Below are 20,087 nucleotides of genomic sequence, written 5' to 3'. Positions count from 1 at the left end.
AAGTTCTTGAGGTCCGTGGGGTCCACTGTTGGTTTCTTCAGGAGGGCGCTGATCTCGGCGTGCTTCCAGCTCTCCCGGAAGGTGGCGGTGTAGAAGGAGGTGTTGATGATGTCCCGGAGTTGGGGTGCGATGATGGAGTCGGCCTTGTTGAAGACGTGGTGGGGGCAGGGGTCGGTTGGAGATCCAGAGTGGATGGTGTTCATCGTGCGGGTGGTGTCTTCGGTGCTGACCGGGGTCCAGGCGCAGAGGGTGGTGGTGGGGGGCGTTGGTTCGGCGGTAGGGTGCATGGTTGGTGTGCCGAAGCTGTTGTGTATGTCGGCGATTTTGCGGTGGAAGAACGAGGCGAGTGAGTCGCAGAGGTCTTGTGAAGGGGTGATGTTGTTGTTTCCGGCGCTGGGGTTGGAGAGCTCTTTGACGATGCTGAAGAGTTCCTTGCTGTTGTGGGCGTTGTTGTCCAGTCTTTCTTTGAATGCTGCCTTCTTGGTGGTGCGGATCAGCTGGTGGTGCTTGCGGGTGGCGTGCTTGAGGGCGTTCATGTTGTCTGTGGTCTGGTCATGGCGCCAGGCTTTCTCGAGTGTGCGGCAGTTCTTCTTGGAGTCCTTGAGTTCGTCGGTGAACCAGGGGGATTTCTTGCTGCCGGGTCTGCTGGGAGGGTTCTTCAGTGGTGCGAGGTCGTCGGTGCAGGCGGTCAGCCACTGTGTGAGGTTGCTGGCTGCTTCATTGGGGTCCGTTGTGCTGGCTGGAGGGTTCTGGCTGAGGGAGGTGGTGAGCTGCTCGGTGGTGATCTTGCTCCAGCTCCGGCGAGGAACCTGTTGCGGGTGGTGGTGGGTCGTGGTTCTTCTGAAGCTGAAGTGGACGCAGCTGTGGTCAGTCCAATGAAGTCCGGTGGAGTGGCTGAAGGAGATGTGCTTGCTGGAAGAGAAGACGAGGTCAAGCATGTGGCCGGTGTAGTGGGTGGGGTGTTCACCAGTTGCTTGAGTCCGAGGTTGGCGAGGTTGTCCAGCAGGGTGGTGGTGTTAGAGTCCTTGCTATTCTCCAGGTGGAAGTTGAGGTCCCCTAGGAGGATGTAGTCAGCGGAGGGGAGGGCGTGCGGGCTGATGAAGTCTGCGATGTCTTCGCTGAATTGTGTGCGTGGTCCCGGGGGTCTGTAGATGAGGGTGCCTCTGAGGGTCGTCTTGGGGTCGGTGTGTATCTGGAAGTGGAGGTGTTCGGCGGCGGTGAAGGTGTCGTCGGAGTTGGTCGTGATGCGGATGGTGTTCTTGTGTACGATGGCGATGCCTCCTCCTGTCTGGTTAACGCGGTCCCTCCGGGTGATCTTGTATCCGTCTGGGATGGCTGTGGCGATGTCGGGCGCTGAGGAGGCGTTCATCCAGGTTTCTGTGAGGAAGGCGACGTCTGGCGATGTTGTGTCGAGGAGGTCCCAGAGTTCGACGGCGTGCTTGTGGACGGAGCGGGTGTTGAGCAGGATGCACTTAAGGTGGTTGTTGCTGGTGTTTGGCTTGGCGGGTGCGGTGCAGGTCCGGAGGCAGGTGAACTTGCAGGTTTGGCAGGTGAAGGCTCCGTGGGCGCGTTTCGGGGTGGCTTGGTAGCAGGCGGGGTTCCGTCCGGCGTTGAGTGCGTTGAGGGTGGCGGTGGCGTAAGTCCGTCGTGTGGGCTGGCATCCTCGGGGGTCAGGGGTCCTGGCACAGGGGCACAGGCTAAGCATACTGGCAACAGCACTGCCGGCACACGGCTCTAGCGAGGCAGCAGCGGAGGGGTCAGGGGTCCTGGCACTCACGGGGGGGAGCCACGCGGTGTGTGGAGCGACCGGCCCTGCAAGCAGGGACAAGGTGACAGTTCACCACCGTGCGGCGACCTCCATAAATGGCCAAGTGGGAGGGAGGAGCAGCTGGTAAGCGGGAGCGGGGTGTCCAATGGGCGGGATACAAAAGAAAAGTGGGTGGGCCGCAGGGGAGCAGCGGCGGGGAGTGGGGAGGGGGTGAAGCGGCGGGAAAAACATGGGGACGGCGAAAACAGAACAGCAGACTGGCAGTACAGGGGCACAGGCTATGGCACAAAGAAATACAAATTACGAAGTACAGGGGCACAGGCTATGGCACAAGAAATACAAATTACGAGATACAGGGGCACAGGCTAAGGATACTGGCAACAGCACTGCCGGCACACGGCTCTAGCGAGGCAGCAGCGGAGGGGTCAGGGGTCCTGGCACTCACGGGGGAGAGCCATGCGGTGTGTGGAGCGACCGGCCCTGCAAGCGGAAACTCAAAACAGCATGACTGTTTTGTTTAAGCCAGCCAGTAAGCCCATGATGACAGCTGTAGAGCTGATTGGTTGAGTGCGAAAATGTAGATCCAATGCCATAGGTATGATCTGTTTTACTGCGAAATGCTAGGGCAAAGGCAGTAGGCATGGCTTATTTATTGTGAAAGTATATGTTAAAGCTGATAGATTTTAAATGGTGGACTATCGCACTGTGTTACAGTATGTACACCGGTATTTTGGTAAATGAAATGTCATGGATTACCGTAGTAGGCAAGGGTTTTGGTGTTGGTCACCCCAATGGATAAACCCCAAGGATAGAAGATGTTTATTCTGATAATCCTTGACAGGGGTTGTATATTGTTTAGCCAACTGTAATTCCACACATCTTTGTAATTTTATAACTCTCAGCATAATGGTTGCCTGTTTATGTACATTTCAGTAGGCCTGTGTTCACTTGGAAAAAGTATGTGTGATTCCATATGCTTGATTTGTTTATTATGGAAAGGTCTCACAAAACCAGTAGATCTGACTTGCCTATTGTGAAAAACATGTGCTAAAGGTAATTGGGTTTTAATTGTGGATTGATATTACATAGTTCTAAAGCCTCCAGACAAGTATTGTGTTACATAGTATCTGACAGATTACCATAGCAGGCAGGGGTTTTGCGGTTGGTGAACCACTCAAACCCAATGTACAATGTAACAAGGCCCTGGACTGGACCACCTCCTTCCTCTCTGGCAGAACGCAGAGAGTCCGCCTCCCCCCATTCCGATCCGAGGCCTCCAAGATCATCGGTGGCATCCCTCAAGGATCCTCCCTCAGCCCGACACTGTTTCACGTCTACATGGCACCACAAGCACGCATCGCCCGACAGCACGACCTCAACATAATCTCCTACGCCGACGACACTCAGCTGATCCTCTCCCTCACAAAGGACCCCCTCACCGCCAAATCCAACCTCTACCAGGGAATGAAAGCCGTCGCCGACTGGATGGAGGACAGCCGCCTCAAACTGAACACAGACAAGACGGAAATCCTCATCCTCGGATCCAACCCCTCCGCATGGGACGACTCTTGGTGGCCCACTTCACTGGGGTCCCCCCAGGCCCCCACCGACCACGCACGCAACCTGGGAGTCATCCTCGACTCAAAACTCTCCATGACCAAACAAGTCAACACAGTTTCCTCCACCTGTTTCAACACCCTCCGCATGCTCCGCAAGATCTACAGATGGATTCCGACCAACATGAGGAAAACAGTCACCCAGGCCCTAGTCAGCAGCAGACTCGACTACGGAAACGCCCTCTATGCCGGAGCCCCGTCCAAGCTCATCAGCAGACTACAGAGAATCCAGAATGCCTCCGCACGCCTGATCCTCGACGTCCCGCGCCGCGACCACATCACCCCCCACCTGAGGAACCTGCACTGGCTCCCCGTCGACAAAAGAATCTCCTTCAAACTCTTGGTCCACGCACACAAAGCACTCCACAAAACCGGCCCTACCTATCTCAACAGTCGACTCTCCTTCTACGTACCCAACAGGAACCTCCGCTCCGCTGACCATGCCCTGGCCACGGTCCCACGCATCCGGAGAACCACTTCCGGAGGCAGGTCCTTCTCCCATCGCGCCGCCAAGACCTGGAACACCCTCCCCCTCGACCTGCGACAAACCGAAGACCTGCTGGCTTTCAGTAGACAACTCAAGACCTGGCTCTTCGACCAGTAACAGCACCTCCCCCCCTCCCCCACCCAGCTTCTTGAAACCCTACCGGGTATGTAGTGCGCTTTACAAATTATGTGATTGATTGATTGATTGAATGTAGGGGTAGAAAATGAATGAAACAGGTATGTATATGCCAAACTTCCACCCAGGAAAGGCATCTTAGTGCTAATAAAACCAGAAAAACTGCAAAACTACAATTGGAAAAGTAGGTTATTGATTTTGGTTTCAACTGGTCATTGATCCATAAGGTCAGCACGGTGCTCAAAATTGTCCACCTCCCCAGAACTCCAATTCTGATTGCTATCATAGCACAGAATACTAGTGTGGTCAGGCAAGGAAAAGGGTTGGGGATAGGGAGTGCGGGGAGGGAGATCTGGCAATGGAATCCAAACACTGTTATTGGTGGTCCCACCACTACTCTTCACTAACTTCCTGATAGTCTTGGCCTGACCTATAAAGGGTCTTGGATTTGTGTTATTTGCGCTTCTTTTTAGGAGATACTGATTGCATACAATCATGACATATCTTGACATATCATCTGTATTTCATGGTCTTCACTTAGTACCATCAGCCATTGACTTTGAAACCCATTCTCAAATCACAACTATCATACCAGAAAGTTCCTCCAAAGGCGTTTCACAGAAGTGTTCTGTCTGTTTTTGATAGTTCTCACTGCACCCTGCTATGAAGGCAACAGAAATAATTTTGTGCTGATTATAATCTATAACAAATGATAAAAACATGTGTTCCAATCATCTTTTTCTTTTGCAATCCAAACTTTTTCAGGAAAAGAATGCAAATGTTCATTTCCTTTTTGACCACAAGGGAAGATCCAACAGTTTGTAACAAAAATCAACCTTCTCTCAATTGTCTAGAGAGCCTCTATCACATTGAGAAGGATTATACTACGGAGTGATAGCATGTATTCACAGTCCATCTTGAGTCAATAAGTGCACAACTGTTGCCAGTGGAGAATAATGGGGCTATTCAACTCTGTATAGACCCTTCTGTGTCTATTCAAATTCACTCTCTGTAAAATGAACAAAATACCTTTAAGGTGCTCATCAGATGGCGCAGGTGCGTCCTAACCCCCAAACCTGACCAGATTCAATAATGCTTAGACCTCACTCTGCGATGCCACCTGGAACTGAAGATTCCTTAATAGCAACCCCTGGATCCTGCAGAGTAGTGAGTAGCACATGGGTGTGTTTCGTTTATAGCCGGCGTCTGCCCAAGAAGGCCACCGTCCAGGAATTCTGAGATTTTTATTTTTCTCACAATGCGGTGATGACATAATACTGCTTATCCAAGCACACAATAAGATATCTCTGTATTAAATCTGCCACCTACACATTTGTTCCTGTTTGGAATCAACTAAGTTTGGACCGGCTGCTTCTTGCAGCCCGGTTTCACTAATAATGAGTAAATAACATTTTGTCTGTCTACAGTTTAATCTTATGTTTATGTCCATTTTATTATCATTTTATTTTTCTTACTGTCAGCCGAGGTTAGGGCGGAGCCATCCAGGCGGGCGTCACGTCACAGTAGGGAGGAGTGTTGGGCACTTGTAAGTGCGCATCTAAGTTTGGCCGGCTGTCTTAGGCCAGCCAAACAGACATGTGCACTTATGTTGCTCCAATCCAGCTGTGTTGAACAGCCGGGTTGGAGAAAAGGCCCAGTATGTCTGTGCCTGAGCGAGCGTCAAGTCAGCCCGCTCAGGCCAATCACAGTGCTGCTCACATGCTGGTAAATAGTATTACCAGCAGGACAACAGCACAGTGATTGCCTCCTGGGACCAGCGTCTGGAGAGGAACATCGAGGCGGCGGCAACAAGGGTAGGTAAGTGTCTTTATGTATTATTTTCCCCTCATTTCCCCCAACATTTGAATTTCTCTACCACCCCAAAATTAGAGTAGCTGCCACTGTCCATGAAACCATGGAATAGTATTATCAATAGTATATCATGGTACACTAACAAAATATCAACACCCAAAATATCCCCATGCAAAAATAGTGTCCTAAATATCGATGTATAAAATATCTGCATCCTATACTTATAATTGTAAGTACAAAAATATAGAAAAAAAATATTGATGTCATAAATATAGTTGTACAAAATATAGTTTTATTTATATTTATAGCTGAAGGGCTTTTCAGCGAGTCTAGCACAAGTAGAGGAGAGGCATCAGCGTCAACATCAAAGACCAGCACTGATGCAACATCATTCAAATCTATCACCACCAAACTGGAGAGACTCACCAAAACGGAAATCTCAAAATGGTGGGAGGTACAATCATTGAAAAAATACCTGGAAGTAGGTAGAGTGCCAAGGGGACTTAGAATAATGATCACCCCTACTTACGAAAATCCTCATCCGGACCTTATAAAAGAATGGGCAGAATTGAATGCAGAAAGCTCTCAAAGGATGATCACCCTACTTGTGAAATATGCTGCAATTGACAGAGAGAACATCATGCAAAACATCATAGAACTTACAGAACAATTACATGGATTGGAGGATACAGACAGAGTATCTAAATTTGAAAAGGAAATGAAAGTAGGAATGAAAAATGATTAAAAAAATGATTACGGAAAGGAAAGCTCATACATTTCAATGGGATCGCAATGATTATGAACAAGGCAGAATGTATACGTTTTTGAGAACACTTGACACCATTAGGAGACAGAGACTGAAAGCCAGCAATCGAGCAAGACAGGATAACACCCTAAGTGATCTAAGTTCTGACATGGGGTCGGAGTCTGATCAAGACTCCCTTGCATATAAAAGCAGTCCCACAACATCAGTTTAAGACAAATTTAGTTTTTTACAGTTGGGCAGACTAACAAATCACAAACTGCAAACTCAAAGAGGAAGAAAAAGAGGAAGAGGAGGCTGAGGCAGGGAGGCCAAGGAAAAAGACAGCGGAAACACATTGGGAGTACTGCCGAGGAGCCACACCAGGAAATAGTGGACTCCAATGTAGTAATTAATCTATTGAATGAGACTTTAACCATTGAGGACAAACAGATACTAGAACTGGGTCTATCATATTGTTTGCATACACCATTTGATTATGTGCAAAGTCGTATTGATCTCTATATGTTTACAAGGAAGTTAAAATTAAGAAAATTCTTTAAAGGCAAACACAAATCAGGTATAGGAACAACATTACCTTCTGGTCAAAATGTGCTGACAGTTGCAGATGCAGATCTTTTGAATGATATGATTGACCTAGAAGTAGAAGGTAGAAATGAACAGGCAGGTTCTAATTAAACCATTGCACCACTGGAATGTTACAGTAGTGAAAGAAGTGTTACCCCCTTTAGGTCTAAATCCCGTCTCTATCCTCCAATATCCCATGATAATTTGGATGTCTTTAATGAGAGTGTAACTAATGACTTGGAAAAACTCAGACAACAAAAATATCGAGGACTAAGAACAAATACTGATTTTAGACTAAAACTTGATAATGTATTGAACAAATGGTCCAAAAATGACAAATGCGTGTTACGTGCCTCAGACAAAGGAGGTAACATAGTGATTTGGTTGAGGGAGATGTATTTACAAGAGGCTCACAGCCAACTGAATGATAATCAATGTTATTGTAAGATCACTAAAAGAGAAAATGAGGAGTTGAAACAAAGATTCTATAAAGATCTGAAAGGATGGCGAGAGAATAAGATAAGCAAAGAAGAATTTGACTTCCTACATGTCAAACATCCACGGTTGCCAATTTTGTACCTTCTACCGAAGGTGCATAAAAACAGTGTCTTCCCTCTTGGCAGACCAATTATATCAGCTATCGGTAGTTTTCTTGAAAACGTATCAAAATACGTAGATTATTTCCTACAATCCTATGTATGTGCTCTTCCCTCATACATTCAGGACAGTACATACTTTTAGAGACACATCTTTGATATACAGTGGGAACAAGATTTTCAGATGGTTTGTCTGGATGTAAACTCATTATAAACCAGCATACGTCACAAAGACGGAATAAATGCCACACGCCATTTCATGAAAACAAGACCCATTCAACATTTGAAACACAATGAGATGCTTGTTGGTATGATTGAGTGGTGTTTAAATGGCAATGTATTCCTATTCAACAGTGAGATCTTCCAACAGTTGCAGGGGATTGTGATGGGCACCTGCTTCACCCCCAGCTATCCTAATTTACACATGGGCTGGTGGTAGGAGCAGTGCTCCGCAACACAGAGACAAAAGACTGGCCATCGTATATCGTCATATGGCTGAGGTACATTGATGACCTCTTCATATTATGGAGGGGAGATATAACATCAGTTGAGGAATTTGTTAAAGAAATCAATGTGAATGACCTAAACCTGTCTTTTACCTGCCGCATCAGTAACAAATGCATTGACTTTCTTGACATATGGTTGGAATTTATTGGGGATAAAATCACAACCAGGGTATACAGAAAAGCAACCTCAAGTAATTCAGCCTTACATGCTACCATCTCACATCCAGGTGCTCTTAAAAGGAGCATACCATACGGAGAATTATTGAGAGCCAAGAGAATCTTCAGTACCCAAGAGGCATTCTCAGTAACCGAGAATGATATGACAATGAAATTAAGAGCAAGGGGATACGATGAGGTGACCCTAAAACAAGCTAGAGATAAGGTTAGCACTAAATTGAGGACAGACCTGTTATTTAACAAACAGTCCATGCTAAAGTCACGTAGAAAAGAGAGGTCAACAGCAGATGTAGCCAGTAATTTGACTGAGCAATGTAGATTCATTACGACATTCAGCATGGCACATAATCAAATAAGAAAAATCTTGCACAGACACTGGCATTTAATAAAACAAGATCCAACAATAGGGGTGGAAATGGAAGATAGACCTGCTATAACATATAGGAGAACAAAGTCTATCAAAGACAGCATTGTTAAAAACCAGATTCTGGAAAAAGCCCCTTAGCTCAAACCGGTCAGAGGTTTCAAAAAATGCAGCAAGTGCAAGGCTTGCACACAGGGTATGAATACCACAACAGTGAATACAGATTTAGGGGAAAGAATAACTATAAACAAATCCTTGCATTGCAAATCTGAATTCGTACTATATGTTTTAATTTGCCCCTGTCGGAAGCACCATGCTGCAAGTGCACAAGAGAATATTGCAACACCTTCGGGCAATTAAGAATGTAGATGAATCCTATCCTGTGGAAAGGCCTTTCAAACAACCTCATGATTGCAATCCGAACTATTTGCGATATACAGTGATTGATCAAATAGAGAAGTCACAAAGAGGGGGTGACAGAGAGAGAGAGCACTTAGACAGTTGGAGTGCAGATACATCCTTAGATTAAATACAAGGGAACCTGTTGGTCTTAATGTTGATGAAGAGATATATACTTACCTTGAAGAACATTAATATTGCAACCTGTTTCTATTGTCATTTTAATGTGTTCTTTTAAATTTTAGCAGTTACAAGGGAAGGGTGAGAATATAATGTACATAGGATAATATGAGTTAATAGCTGTTTGGACTTACATATATTTTTGTATTGTCTATTTTTCAGGCCCTGGTCAGAAGTAACTGTCTCATTTAAATTTGGATTTCCAGTTCAATGAGTGCAAAGCAAAAGAGCTGAGGTATCTTTTTTTTTTGTTTATGAATTTTGTATGATCAATCTTTTTCTTTTCCTCTTAGAGTCACGACACTAAGAGGAATATAAAGTTTAATTTTGGGCTACAATACGTCTGGCACAATATGTTTATACTGAAAATAGGGGCAGTATTTAACTGCAATTGAATACTAATACACCCAACGGGGCAAGATAGTTTCTATTAGCTTTGGACATTAGCAAGATGGTAATAGTCAATGTTGTACTGAATATAGTCAAAGACTCAAAAAGGGTTTGAAAAGACTGCCCAATGGGGCACGAGATGCATACCATACTTTAGGTTGTCAATCACATTTAATTCCCAATGGGGCAGGAGTTTTGACAGCAAATACCGGCAGCTAAAGTCACTGCTGTGTAAAAAAAACATAGAATTTATTGTTATATATTTTTTTAATTAGTATGAAAGTACAATACTCATTTTAGACATATATGCATTTGTTTGAATTTGAATGTGATTTAACACAATGGGGCCGATTCCAATCCTGCAAAAAGTCTGTACAAATCGTTGTATGGAGCGTTTTTCCCGTACAACTCGTACCCGGTAAACTTTTCTTACAACCTAGGAAGTACGATTCGTACAGAAAGCCTCTTTCCATACAAATCGTACAAAAGACCATACAGCTAAAATAAACCAACGATTCTGATCCGGAACAGCTTGCACGTGACGTCTGTATGTATTTAAACATAGGTTTCCAGCCCAGCAAGTACGATTCCTCCCTACGGCACTCCGTACGGCTCTTTTCTTATGGGAGCCAAAAACAGCTGTAAAAGCAGAGTCCCCAGGGGTACGAGTCGTACAGGCATACACCCCGTGCGTTGTGTATGTACGGTGCGTACACCAACATCGCATATGTACTTTACGTACCCCAACATCGCGTACCCCAACATCGTGTGCCCCAACATCGCATACCCCAACATTGCGTATGTACGGTGTGTACCCCCAACAACGCGTATGTACTGTGCGTACCCCCAACATTGCGTATGTACTGTGCGTACCCCCAACATCGTGTACCCCAACATCGCATAACCCAACATCGCGTATGTACGCACCATACATATGCGATGTTGGGGTACACGATGTTGGGGTACGCGATGTTGGGGTACGCAATGTTGGGGGTACGCACAGTACATACGCGAGGTTGGGGTACGCACCGTACATACACAACGCACGGGGGTGTATGCCTGTACGATTCGTACCCCTGTACGACTCGCACGCCGGGAACAACTTTTCCCAGGATATGAGTCGTACAAAGTTCGCTTCGTAGCGGGTAATGGCATTCCCCGTGTACGGGACGTTTTCCGTACAAATCGTAAATCGGAAAGCCGTTCTGGATCGTACTAGTACGGTTGGACTGCATTTTTCCAATTTGTACGGAAAAGTGTCCGGGTCCATCTGGTACAACTTTTTCCGATCCGATTTGTAAGGATCGGGCCGATCTTTAAAATCGGATCGGAAAAAGTTGTATTTTTCCCGTACGAATCGTACTTCACGGGTCGGACGGGACTTGTGCGATTTGTATGGAAACATTTACCGATACTAGTCGGACGGGAAACAAAAATACAGGCCCCAATGTGTGTTTTTTATTCAAATATTCTCTTTATTTAAATGCTTTTTTTGCACACTCATTGTATTCAGTTTTTTCGATAATCCTTCTGACCTCTAAATAGATGTTATAAAATGGTCGCCATTGTAAGCACATCAGTTAATGGAAAACGCATACATCCCTTTCTCTATGTCTAGTCATTTTTGTTTATAAGTTGCCCGGTAACTGTGTACTAGCGTCGTGACAAAGGCTTCGTTCTGAAAAGCGTAGACGCTCTTTTACCGATTGTTTAACAAGATGGATTAAACTGCATCTTGATTCATTCAAGCCCTGCTGAGTGCCGTTCCTTCCTGGTGGATATTGTGGGTCGGAAGCTTTCTGCAATATATATGTATATATATATATATATATATATATATATATATATATATATATATATATATGTGATCGGTGTGTCCAGCCAAAACGCGTCATGGCGACATGGTGATGTGACAATAAAACATCATCAAGACGAATCTGGGTCTGCTCTTGCTTTCTGTGGCTGTATACAAGGATTAAAGGCAAGCTTTATTGATATATATATATATATTCAAACAAATCCTTCGTGCGGAAGAAGTAGGTCGCACACCAACAGCTTTCCAATTATTTTTCTTTATTTTCAGAAATCCATAATTTCGCAAAACCAATAAGTTGACCAACGCGTTTCGGTAGACCCCGCTACCTTGCTCACGGTCGTCGTTTTTACTAGTGTTAAAGCAAAATGTTTTAAATAAAGATATTTGAAGGAAGTCCTTTGACACCAATATCCTGTTCCCACCCTTTTGGTTGCCCACAGGTTTATGGGTCTTGTAGTTCATGTTGGGACAATCCAAAAACCGATGCATTGTAACATTTCAATTTGTTAATTGTTATCCAATTATTTACTGTTGCCAGTTTGGCGATGTTACTCGTTATTGTAACAAATTTATTTGCAACAAGTCTTTGACATGTCTCCAATGCGCAATTCACTTTGTTGACAAGCCCTCCAGTGGGCCGTCTACGTGTTTTCTGTCCCAATATTCAATTGTTCTGTTTCAATCTTTGTGATTGTTGCCCTCCAATGGGCCATTGAAATGTGATTTTTTATATATGCTGTGGGAGAGTAATGTTCATAAATGAATGTACAGTTCTTCCGATTGGTTTAATCCATATGGGGTCATGGACCGCAAGTTCAAAATATGACACGATTCTTTTTGGCGTAGTGTTTTTTCCCTGTTTCCACCACGAGAGCTCATCGGTACCGCTTCAATGCCATAAAACCTTAGTAGTTTCCAGTTAGCATTGTGGTGTATTTCCATGTGCTTGGCTATGGCATTGTTCCTGTCTCTGTTTTTGGTCGTCCAAAGAGTCCCTCGGGGGCTTCGAATCATGCTGATGCCGAGCCAACAAGATGCGTCCAATGACTTATTACAGGAATGGGGAGAATATTCCTTAAATTCGTCATTAGGCTTGATTAAAATCTTGGTCAAACACATTGCAATTTCATTGAACAAAATCAAGGAACAATTGCAAGAGTGCGAAAAAGAATTGGAAGTGTTGAAACTTAATCAAGAAATGTCTAAATTCAAGGAGGACCTAGAGAAACAAATAGATAAGCATGAAGACATTGTCAGGCAACGCAAACACAGTAAATTTGTGCGAGATACTGTAGATTACCCAGAAGGGAGGATCTTCACGTTCGCACGAAAATATGACCCTTTTAAACAACAAATGGGCACCACTCAATTTTCAACAACGTCTAGTAGCTTTTCTTCACTAGCCTCCACAGACCCAAGTGATGGGGAAAATGGGGCAACCCCAGAAAGCTCAAGCAGGGTTTTTTTAGGAGACATGCGCCCGGTCCTCCAACAACGACAGTGGGAAAGAAACCAACAAATACAACGTCCACAAAGAGGAAGAGGAAGGGGGAAACCCTGGCGACAAAGAAAACAAGACGAACCAAAAGAAGGGGACGCAGGAGCAAGTTCTTCAACCGAAGAAAGTGGGATAAAAACACGGAGTATGAGAATGAGGAAGGAGCAATGAAAGACGAACTTCAGGTCATAAATTTATCGACGAAGGTGTTATCTCAGGAAGAAATCTCTCTACTGAAACGGGGCCTCAACTACTGCCCCACGCAAAGAATGAACCTGGCAAAGACACGGATTGACTTATATTTGTACATCAGGAAAATAAAATTGGCTAAATATTTCATGGAAAATCAAGACAAAGCCAAATACATCAAACAACCAGGAACTCCCACGTCAACTCTCTTGGCTAAAGATTCTGAAGATTTCTTAACTCTATTGAATCTAAATGCAGAAGCAGGCCAAGAAATTTCGCTAGAAACAGCATGTCCACAATTAGGCGCAGGCCTAAGTGATAAAAAACCAAGATCGAAATTTTACCCCCAATTGCCTCCTGGGAACAAAATTGATCTGTTCCATGAGTCTATCATACAAGATCTGTATAAACTACAACACAAAAAATTGAAAGATAACCTTAGCAAAACAGAAAGGGATGCTTTAACCAATTTATCTAAGTCAGAAGAATTTGTTATAAAAATGGCAGACAAAGGAGGCAATATTGTGTTGTGGGACACTAAATTGTATACTGAGGAGGCCTCATCACAATTGAATAACCGAGACTTCTATGAGAAACTACAGACCAACCCAACCTCGACCATCAAAAGGGATTTGGATAACAAACTCAGATCATGGGTTGCAAAGAACTTGCTCGATGAAGAAGAATATAAATACCTCACGGTAGATTTTCCTGTGATTGCAACCATGTATTTTCTTCCCAAAATACATAAGGATCCCAAGAAACCACCAGGGAGACCAAAGGCTCGCTCATGGAACCAGTGGCCAACTTCATTGATTACTTCATCATGCCATATGTTAAAAATTTAAAATCATACATTAAAGATACTTCAGATTGTCTGAGAATCCTACAAGATATAACGTGGTCCAATTCTTATTGCCTCATTACCATGGATGTGGTAGCTCTATACACCACGATTGATAATACTCAAGGTTTGAAGGCTTGTGACTGGTTTCTAAAAAACAGAAATATTCACTACAAAGAACACAACATAATGTTATTGGACATGATGGAATGTTGCTTGCAAAATAATGTTTTCACGTTTGGTGACAATCTATACCGTCAACGTAACGGTGCAGCAATGGGTTTTTCTTTCAGCCCCAGTTATGCATGTCTGGTAATGGGGTGGTGGGAACAAGAAATTGCCTGGAACCTGAAACATCATCGATATACCAAACACATTGTTACATGGGTTCGGTTTATAGATGACCTTTTAATTGTATGGAATGGCAACGAGGAGAAGTTTCAGGAGTACTTTACAATCCTTAATAACAGCACACCCAATCTGAGATTCACACATAGTCTCAGCAAAGAACGAGTGGTCTTTTTAGACATGGAAATTTTTGTAAAAGAGAATCGCCTGGCAACAACGTTACATCGTAAAAGCACTGCGACAAACACGACTCTTGAAGCAACCAGTTTCCACCAACCATCAACAATCTCCAGTATACCCTATGGAGAATTTCTTCGACTGCGAAGAATCTGCAGTGAAGAGGCAGATTGGCTGAAGCACAGTGGCAACACAGTACAAAGATTCATACAGAGAAAATATCCTAAGAAAAGCCTAATCACAAGCTGGAACAGAGCTAACCAAAAAACAAGAGCGGAATGCTTAATTCCAAAACAGCAAAAATCGGATAACATGGATGAGCCCATAAGACTGATCACAGATTACAGTCAAGAAGCAAAAGACATTATTTATATCTTGAAGAAGAATTGGAAGATTCTAACAATGGACAGCATGATGGGAGAAAAAATGGGTGGCCACCCAGTGATCACATTTAGAAGGGCAAGAAGTTTGAAGGACCGCCTAACACATAGCCACTTTATCGCCAAACATTCAAAAGAATCCTGGTTACAAACAACAGGCTTCACCAAGTGTTACAACTGCAAAGTCTGCGAAATTGCAAAGCCGACTAAAGATGTGAGAATGGCGAATAACAAAAACTGGCAAATCACAACTTTGATAACTTGTAAGAGTCAATACATAGTTTATGTGGTAGAATGTCCTTGCCCTTTAAGATATGTTGGATCCACTATCTGTGAATTAAAAAAACGTATATTGGAACATGCACGAGCGACCAAAAACAGAGACAGGAACAATGCCATAGCCAAGCACATGGAAATACACCACAATGCTAACTGGAAACTACTAAGGTTTTATGGCATTGAAGCGGTACCGATGAGCTCTCGTGGTGGAAACAGGGAAAAAACACTACGCCAAAAAGAATCGTGTCATATTTTGAACTTGCGGTCCATGACCCCATATGGATTAAACCAATCGGAAGAACTGTACATTCATTTATGAACATTACTCTCCCACAGCATATATAAAAAATCACATTTCAATGGCCCATTGGAGGGCAACAATCACAAAGATTGAAACAGAACAATTGAATATTGGGACAGAAAACACGTAGACGGCCCACTGGAGGGCTTGTCAACAAAGTGAATTGCGCATTGGAGACATGTCAAAGACTTGTTGCAAATAAATTTGTTACAATAACGAGTAACATCGCCAAACTGGCAACAGTAAATAATTGGATAACAATTAACAAATTGAAATGTTACAATGCATCGGTTTTTGGATTGTCCCAACATGAACTACAAGACCCATAAACCTGTGGGCAACCAAAAGGGTGGGAACAGGATATTGGTGTCAAAGGACTTCCTTCAAATATCTTTATTTAAAACATTTTGCTTTAACACTAGTAAAAACGACGACCGTGAGCAAGGTAGCGGGGTCTACCGAAACGCGTTGGTCAACTTATTGGTTTTGCGAAATTATGGATTTCTGAAAATAAAGAAAAATAATTGGAAAGCTGTTGGTGTGCGACCTACTTCTTCCGCACGAAGGATTTGTTTGAATATTGGCGGTTTGGTTCAACCGCGAGGCAACGCACCCGCCGAGTAGCGCCCGGAGCGAAGCACAACGGAACCACCTGGGAGGATATATATATATATGTGTATATATAATAACAAGAGTTGCCACCAATAGACGTGTATATATATATATATTTCATATATATTTAGTATAAATGAATAATTATTAAATATGTTAAAGAATTAAATGAATGTAAACATTTTTATTAGATTTATTAGATTTAATATACTTTTTAACAAATATAACAAATAAACATAAAGTTCAACACATAAATAATAATTAACATATATATATGCTTTAAAACAATTATTAAACTAATAATGTTAATATATTTTATAATTTTAAAATTATATAAAACTGTAACAAATGTATATATATATGTATATATATATATATATATATATATATATATATATATATATATATATATATATATATATATATATATATATATATATAATTAGATTCCTTTACTCCAAAACACAAATCCCAGGAATAAGGGGACAGCACACCAGGAAACGGCACAAAAAAAACTTTATTTGTGCGCTAGCTTTTTCAAGGACGACGCGTTTCGGCGTTAGCCTTTGTCAAGTAACTTCCTGCATCTCAATCTGTCATAGAAATACGTGCACGTGATTCATAGACTTAAACAAAATACTGTGGTCTCGTATTTCATAGCAATTGGATTACACAATGACATAACCAATATTAACGAATGTTAATTTGAGTCAAATGAAATGAGTTGAAATGCAAAAAAATATATGTAGAACGGATCAATTTAGAATCCTATTTCAACCGTATTTGAACGTCACCATCATTAATACGCATGTGTGTGAATCATAGAGATAAACAAAATACCTCAATCATGCATTTCGAATTACATTCATTATTAAACAAACGATAAATTCATTGGTAACCATATTAATTTTCGTGGAGTCAATCAAATCACCATAAAAATTATATTAGAATAAGTGCTCCTGTGTAGCGCAATTGCGCATCACTTTTGTTAGCTACTAAATGAGCAATAAAGTTACAATCAATATCAATCCAAAAAGAAGGGGGTATGCATCATTATTATGACCATACTTTGTCAATTTTATGGCATTCAATGTGAGCTTTTCTAGCTAAAGGCTACGTGATGAACATGTCGCTATTTGCAGTTTATAAATCAATTACATTTATATTGTTTTTGAGATGAAAGAATCATCGGGGAAATACATTACAATACATGCTTATAAAAAAAAAAAAGGAACAAAATCAAGTGAACAAGCCCCAAACGAGAGGACAAACAAGAGGAAAGGGGCAAAGAAGAGGAAGAGGACGAGGGACCACAAAAGAAAGCAATTGAGAAAGAATAAACATAGGAATTTGTATACATCTATTCCCTGCATTGAGGATCAAGCAACAAATAAGACAGTTGTGAATTTATCAACTAGGAACTTAAATAAAGCTGAAATCTCGGTGCTGCAATTGGGATTGTCTTTTTGTCCCAGTAACAATTTGAACTACATGAATACTAGGATTGATCTATTTTTATATATCCGAAAATTGAAATTAATGAAAATGTTTGAGACACGTCGGAAATCAAAGGCACAACGGATACCCTCTACATCGCGTAATATTGAAATGCCCAATTTACAAGTCCAAGATATGGAATTATTGAAAGTCATGTATGACTTGGAAATGGGAGACAATCATGGTGAAAACGATCACACTTTATTACAATCATGTGGGGCAATGAATAAACATCAAGAGCATAGCGGTTTAAAAAGGAAATCTAAGTTTAATCCCAATGTTCCCGATGACAATATTGAAGCCTACAATTCCGCTGTCATTATTGAACTTAAAAAAGCAAGAAAGACATTTCAGAATCCTAAATGGGATAACTTAACAAAGGAGCAAAGGGATGCCCTCAAGATCCTAGAATCAGATCCAACAATCATAATCAAGCCCTCTGATAAAGGGGGTAACGTTGTTTTAATGGATGTGGAGAACTATAGATCAGAGGCAATGAGACAATTGATGGATGAAACATGCTATGAACTCATTGATTGGAGTCAATACAAACAGACCATCCATGATTACCACAAACTTTTAAGTAACTGGTAATTCCAGGGATTAATCGATACTGATGAATACAATTTCCTAAGAACTGATAAGCCACGTATACCTTGTGTGTACTTTCTACCAAAGATACATAAAAATGCCACAATACCACCAGGGCGCCCAATTGTGTCATCTAATGGGGGGCTACTAGAAAACACATCCATTTTCCTTGACTCATATTTATCTAAGTATGTGCTGAATCTCATGTCATATTGCAAAGACAGTTCGGGTTTTTTGCGCAGACTTCATGATGTACAATGGGAAGAGGGTTATGTAGTGATTAGTCTAGATGTTTGCTCTCTCTACACATGTATTGACCAACATAAAGGAGTAGCAGCCTGTATGTATTTTTTGAGGAGTAGACACATAGATCACTGGGAGCACAACAAAATGTTAGAGACAATGATGCTTTTCTGTCTTCAGAACAATATCTTCCTATTTGAAAAGTCAGTGTACCGACAGCGGTCGGGTACCGCAATGGGTACTTGTTTTGCCCCCAGTCTAGCAAATCGTTTCCTAGGTTGGTGGGAAGAACAAGTAGTATGGACACAACAACTACAAATGTATACTGATCACATACTAGTGTGGATCAGATACATAGATGATTTGTTCCTTATTTGGGATGGCTCAAAAAATCTAGCTAAAGAGTTTATTGAACAACTAGGAATTAATGATTTGAATCTACAATTCACGCACACTATGAGTACCACTTACTGTGAATTTTTAGATATAGCAGTAGAAATAAGGGAAAAGAAAATCACAACTCGCCTTTTCCGCAAACAAACTGCAGGCAACACAGTGTTACATGCTGCAAGTCACCATCCAGCCCCATTGAAACAAAGTATACCCTATGGGGAATTACTAAGAGCCCGTCGTGCCTGTAGCACTGACGAGGATGTCACGAAAGAGCAACAGACTATGCTTATACATTTCAAATCAAGGGGATATAAAGATGAAACTCTAACAATAGCCAAAAATAAGGTTACGGACCTACACCAGCACGATATACTATTCAAACCATCTAAGAGTAGTACTAAGAGAAAAGAAGATGAGGAAATCAACTCCAATGCACCGAGAATGATAACACAGTTCAGTAGGGGTGCATGGACTTTTGAAAAAATCATGAAAAAACATTGGTATCTATTAACAGCAGTTCCAATCATTGGTGACTGCATAGGAACACGCCCACAGGTGACATATAAGAAGGCTAGATAATTGAAAGACAGACTAGTCCAAAGTTATTACGATGGAGATACGAAATTGCTATGGTTGAAAATGCCCAATGGTTTCACCACATGTGGGATGTGCAAGGCAGATCGAAATGGTAAAAATTGTAAAGAGTATATCACAGGCACTGGACAGAAATGTCCAATAGAACACATAATCAACTGCACTAGCGATTTTACTGTCTACGTACTGGAATGCCCTTGTGGCCTCCGGTATGTGGGCAGTACTAAATTGCCACTCAAATTAAGGATTCTCCAGCATTTGCGTGCGATCACAAATTGCAATCACAACTACCCAGTGGCACGCCATTATTCGGAATTCCATAGGAGTGATAATAGCAGTTTACAATTTTTTGGAGTTGAGAGAATCCTCAAACATATACGGGGTGGGGATCGTGAAAAACATCTAAGAATACTTGAGTCCAAATTCATTTTAGATCTGGATTGTAAGGTACCTAAAGGGCTCAACAGTGGAGAAGAACTCGCAACCCATATAGGGCTATAGTCCTCTGCTATACTCTCTTTGAAATGTGAAAAGGATTTTTTCCGACATATCAGGGTTGGAATTT

The sequence above is a fragment of the Triturus cristatus genome, chromosome 4_2 (assembly GCF_964204655.1).
Source record: "Triturus cristatus chromosome 4_2, aTriCri1.1, whole genome shotgun sequence".
Lineage (NCBI taxonomy): Eukaryota > Metazoa > Chordata > Amphibia > Caudata > Salamandridae > Triturus > Triturus cristatus.
The sequence above is the reverse complement of the archived record's forward strand: the minus strand, read 5'-3'. Positions refer to the sequence as shown.